The sequence below is a fragment of the Triturus cristatus genome, chromosome 6 (genome assembly GCF_964204655.1).
Source record: "Triturus cristatus chromosome 6, aTriCri1.1, whole genome shotgun sequence".
Taxonomy (NCBI): domain Eukaryota; kingdom Metazoa; phylum Chordata; class Amphibia; order Caudata; family Salamandridae; genus Triturus; species Triturus cristatus.
This window is the reverse complement of record NC_140589.1, coordinates 787,444,932-787,450,931: the sequence shown is the minus strand read 5'-3', so window position 1 is coordinate 787,450,931 and position 6,000 is coordinate 787,444,932.

Sequence of the window (6,000 nt, the reverse complement as noted above, 5' to 3'; positions counted from 1 at the left end):
ATACCATGGCACCACAGTTTAAGCAAGGGATACAAGTCGCGACAAGTGCGCGCAAAACATACATACAGTCCCAGTCCCAGGCCAGCCCGTCCATAAACCATAGCGATAGAAGTCAGTCTAGCCCTGGCCCGATCGCGGGCTTGGGATTAAACCAGCTCCTGCGTGAAGGCCCCGTGTCCCGAGCAGACAAAGACAAGATGGCCGCTTGTGAGAGGATGGGGAAGTAGGATCACGAAATGGCCGCCGACCATCGATTGAGGTCCCTTGTTGCACCACATAAAATCCAAACCTGGCAAGTAAGGTACAGGAGTTCCACAAAAAGGCAGCAGTGGGCCACCGCGGACGGTCCCTCGAAGCCGTTAGGTATCGCTCAGCAGGATAGCCTCGCGGACGCGATGAGGCAGGGAACAATGAAGCAGGCAGCCATGACCAGGGGGACAAAGTATCCGCAGTTGAGGTGGAGAGCGGTGGACCCTGGGCGCCGGGAGCGCTAGATGAAGGCACCAGTGTAGCACAATCATACACCGCCGCTGCGTCCCCGCAAGAGGACAAGAGCACCGGAGGACCCACGCCCTGTGGATGACAAACAGTGCGCTCACGGCCCGCAGCCGACAGTATGGAGTCAAACCTCTCACTCAGCGCCTGCAGGCCAGCGCACATCTGTAGTTGAAAGTCCCGCAGGACAGCCAGAACGGAGCCGCATGTCAGCGGAAGCTGGGCCCCAACATCGGCAGCAATCCGGGACGGCACTGTGGAGCTGGTGTCCGGAAGAGGGAGGGCGAAGTGGGCAGCGGGCGAGACCGGAGTATCACCCCCCAGCCGCGAGCAGGCACTCCACGCCATGTTTTGCCGCTATACGGTGCAATGGCCAGGGGGGGGGGGGTCGTGGCAAGGGGTCAATTCCCCTCAGGTCTACGCCGCAACAGGAAAGGCCGACAGTCGCTTATCTTCTCGCCGGTCCCCCTCGCCGCTGGCTAGGCAATAGGCAAAGGGGGCAGCAGCCCCCCACAGCTCGGTCCTCAGAGCGGGGCAGGAGACTCACCGCACCGGGGCCCACTCCACAGCTCCAGCCCGTCAGGCACAGGGTGCAGAAGGTGTCCGGCCGTCTCTCCCCGGGCTCATCCGGCAACGATCCATGGTGCGAGGCGAGATCGGGACCGCGGGGCTCAGGTTAGCGCTAGCTGGTCCGGTAACTGCGGAGCTTCCAGGAGGCCGGCAAAGGCCGTAAGGGCGCAGGGTTTCAGTGCCGAGGACAAAAGCACCCAGAACTCGGGCATCCGGGCGGGTTGAGACTCCGGGAAAGCAGCAGCGCGGTCAGCGCGTCTTCGCACACGGTGCACCTCGAGAATCGGCGAGGATGGGCATCAGGATAGTAGTCCGAGGCCACGGACCGACGGAGCCGGGCGCTCAAGCGTCTGCTCCGGTCGCCATCTTGGCTCCTCCCCCCTTCGGAACAGAATTAACATCCAACGATAATCAGGTCTAACTAAATTGACATGTTTCTTCCTTTGCAATATTACCACATTGAGAACTTGACCATGGATAACCGTAGCATGATGAGCATATGAATAAGTGTCATTAAGTGTTGCACTATAATTAAAATAATTTTTGGTACATTAAAGCATAAACCTTAAATTACCAAATTGTAATTGAAATGTACTTTCTAGTTAATGAAAGAGAGAAGTGATGGCATTTGCTGCTTGCATAAAATAATTTTAACAGCACTTTAAATGTAAGAAAATGTTTTGCAATAAACCTGCTATTACTTAATCATCATCATCAATACTTACTTAATAAAATACACCAACATTATATAGGCGACATAACAAGGTCTTAAGATCCAAATATGGATCTGAAAATAACATAAGCTGTAGTGCTCATATGCAGATTGCGCCTCACTTGCGATGCTTGTACACTCCTGCTTAACCACTGGTATGTGTTGTTGGTATTTGTAGAGTATGATCCTAGCTAATGTTTTTCAAATCTGCAAGATGTTGGTTGCCTTCAAAAGTATTGATGCCTCACTCTCCACTCAACCAGTTCTTTTTAAAGGGTTGTCTACCACAGTAGATTCACTGGTTTAATAGCATGGCACTTGCTTCTCAACCCTCATGTCAGGTCTTAGTCAAATGAAGGAGGCACCAGGTAATGGCCTTACATTAGAATGATAATACCAGTGAGAGGAAATCTTTACAATGGTTTTGGGCCATATTCCTTTTGAAATAAACGGCAACAATGGCTGACTTGAAGTGCACAACCGTACCAATACACAAATAATGTACAAATGCAGCATAATACCCAAGAGGTTTTCTACAGTGTCTTGAAGTTTTCTTGAGCTGAAATCCCCGTAGATTTTATGGTCATGGAGACTGCAATGTGGCAGTCAAATAATTCTGAACAGTTTCTAAAGTAAAGATTATATAAGAAGTCTTCCAAAAATGCAGTTATCTTCCTGCTAGGAACTTCAAAGATGCCTTCGTCTGTTACAGCGCGTAACCTAGACATATTTCAAAGCATATCTGTTTCTAAAGTTGGTGTGCTCCCAACATCACCTTTGCAGTGAGCATGCTGTATTCAGTAAAACGACTCTTCTGCAATAATCAAACTGCAAGCATCTATTTCCAAAGTCTTTTATCAAATAGGCCTTACCGGCAATGATAACTTGCTTAACCACACAGAAGGATGCAGAAATTAATGACCACGTTCCTCAGTCTAGTAGTGTCTTCATCCATAATGCTTCCTTTCTTTTCCAAACTGAAGCCACCGGCCTTCTGAAACCACCAACTGCTGAGTGCATATTTCTGCCTGACCAGGCCCAAATGTTTTGTACCTTAACTTTAAGTTTGAAAACACAACAATTATAATATATTTTGAAGTGAATAGTGCTGCACTGATAACTCTTCTCAACTGTAGCTTCCAAATTGTAGACTGATGCCATCCTTTTGATGGGATGAAAAAATTTAAGATATGATCAACATAGGTGTTCATTGGGCCCGACCGGCTCTGTACAATCCAGTTTCCCCTGGAGCTTGCAGCAGGAACAAATTTGGCTGAACAGTTCTTTCAGTACAGATAGGGAAATGTATGTACACTGCAGTCCCCAAGTCCTTATGTGGGGCTCATGATTCTTATTTCATTACCAATTGATTAGTAGTGAAGAAAATGTATTAAAAATGGTGGGTGAAACACCACCATGCTGGTGAAATATAGGCAGCAAACATGGGAAAAAATATTTCTTAAATAGTACAAAAACTGATGGATGGAAAGGGGGCCTTATTTACAAGGCAGCATTAAGCCACGTTAACGCTGCCTTGTAAATAAGGCGAGAGCCCTTTCGCCATTACAACGTCACTGAAAGTGACATGATGTCGATAGGAGCATGTACGTATGCCCCTTAGTTTGCCACAAAAGGTCGTGTGATTTCTACTGTTTGAGATTTTCCTTCTAGACCCCTCTCCCAACCAACTGTCAGTGTTTGACCTCTGACCTTACTGCCTTCAGCTTTAAAATTCTAATTTTAAACCTCATGGAGGGCTTCAAGGTTTATCTTCTGTATCAGTATTTATTTATTAAGGAGTTTTATATAGCGCTAGCCTGACCTGAGGGTATCGGAGCGCTTTACAACAGTTTTTTTTTTTAGCAAGATTCATACAATAAGCAGTATTCTACATATAAGTTTGGCAGTCCAAGTGTGCTGAGCAGCATTGAGGTGATACGAGAGTCCTGAGATAACCTCATAGAGTGAACGTTATCTTGGGGTTGATACAATAAAGCAGGATTCTACATAATAGGTTCGGAAATCCAAGTGTGCTGAGCAGCATTGAGGTAGTCTGTGAGTCCTGAGATAACCTCATAGAGTGCACGTAGTCTTGGGGTTGAACCAATTAAGGGGGGGGGTAGGAGCAGTTGGGGGTCGAATAGCAGGGAGGAGGAATGTCTTAGAGCTACAATGTCAGAAAGAGACGACGAGCAGGGAATAGCGTTTTGATGGCAGCTATCCATTCGGGAGGGAGCGGTTGAGGAAAAGGACTTTAAGTTGTTTTTTGAATTTTGTGAAGGACGGGATAGTCCTGATACCGACTGGAATGGCGTTCCAGATTTTGGTTGCATTTCAGGTGAAGGACCGAGCAGCAGTTTTTTGTTTGCGCGTTTTCATGGGGATGAATAGTAGGGTACAGGAGCTCCTGAGGTTCCTTGTCTGACCAGCCCTCTTGAGTTTGGCTGCCAAGTACTCGGGTTTTCCTGTGTGCAGGGCTTTATGTGTGAGGCAGGCAGTTCTGTATCTGGCACGTAGTTCGATTGGGAGCCATTTTAGTTCTTTGAGTGCTGGTGAGATATGATAGTATTTCCTGATTCCAGTGACCATCCTAGCTGCTGCGTTGAGAGTAGTTTTGAGGGGCGCTAGGTGCGATTTTGTTGTACCAGTGAGGGTGACATTCCCATAGTCGAGTCTGGATAGCACCAGTGATTGGGTGGCTTGTTTGAGGTCAGTGATGGTTGGGATGAATGGTTTTATTTTGTTAAGTAACTTCAGGTTGATCAGTCATTCCTAAATTAAATTTTAAGATTTGCATCCTTCATTCCTAGTGGCTCTCTACCACCTACGATATCTTTCATGAACAATTAGGCAGAAATTTCGCGTAGCAGCCTTCACCTCTTGATAGAGCCACAACTCTATTGTTACCTGGTTAATTTCTTTATTGCAGACCTGGTTTTTAACTCATCTGCTTTGTTCCACTTTGGGAATTTTCTCTTCATTAATGAAACTTCTTGATTTGCGTTAATTTTCGGCAATAAATATCTCATACCTCAATCATACACTTTCATTTATATTTCACAGAGACTGACTATATGCACTTGTTAAAGGTTGGTACCCCTTGTGCCTGTGTTCCCTCAATCTACTTCTGAAGACTTCCGCAACCAGGCTTTCTGTGAAGTGTTAATTACTGAGAACTTATCATTCTCTTTACAAAATTTCCTGGAATACCTTCCAGCACAAAAACGATCCTTAGAGGCAATTTCCTCTTTCTGTGAGTGATGCAGAATGTATTACACATAGAAATAGGAAGCAACAAGAAAAAATAAAGATATTTCTTTCCGTTACCCCTCTCTGTGGTAGGAGCAGGTTGCCTTCACTGGTGGCTAAGCAGAAGAGGGAACCCTTGAGGTGACACGGAATCTCAATCTCCATAAAGTACTCAAACAAAAAAATCATTTTGCTACAGAAGTGTGAAATTTTTGAAATGCTATCTAAAAGACAAATGATCAAAAGGTAAATTTTCTTTTAGAATGTTAGCAGCTGATTGTGGCCTTAAACACTAAGATCCTCATTCTGAGTAGAAAGATAATTGTCAACTCAGGTGAAAACCATGTTTGCTCCAGATTTCACATTCCAGGTTGTAATTTCGTACTGACCCATTATATTTCCCTGTGTGAAATTTGCAGCAGAAGGGAAAGCTTCTGTTTTACCCTGCAGAAAAACGAAAGCTATTCCATAATTGCGATAACAGAATTTCCATAAGTGGTTTTCCTTACCTGAATTACTTGCCCACTCGAAATTTAGGCAGAAGGAACATATATATCGAATCAACATTGTTAACTTTTTGACTGGCAAGCTTCATTTTTGAGTTAATGCCTTGACGTCAAAATATTGAATATTTTTAATGATTAGACCTTTGTAAATAGATTACACCTTTAAATGGGAAAAGTAAATGCTAACATTAAAGTGTCTTGTATAAGTTACCTCTTTTATTGCCTCGAACAATGTATAAAATATAAATTTAAAAAGGGCTACTTTAAGTTTTGTTTAAGTACCATTGCAACTGTACTTTGCAGCATTTGCACAAATAAAGTTTTACTTTGAGTTATTACGTTACCAATTCATTTGAAAAATCTCAGAGGAAATGTTAACTTGCTTACGAGTTCTCTGTGACTGTCTGAGGCTTGCATTCAGTTCCCAATCTGTGTGCCGTGGCTCCTTGGTGCGCCACCAAAACTAGC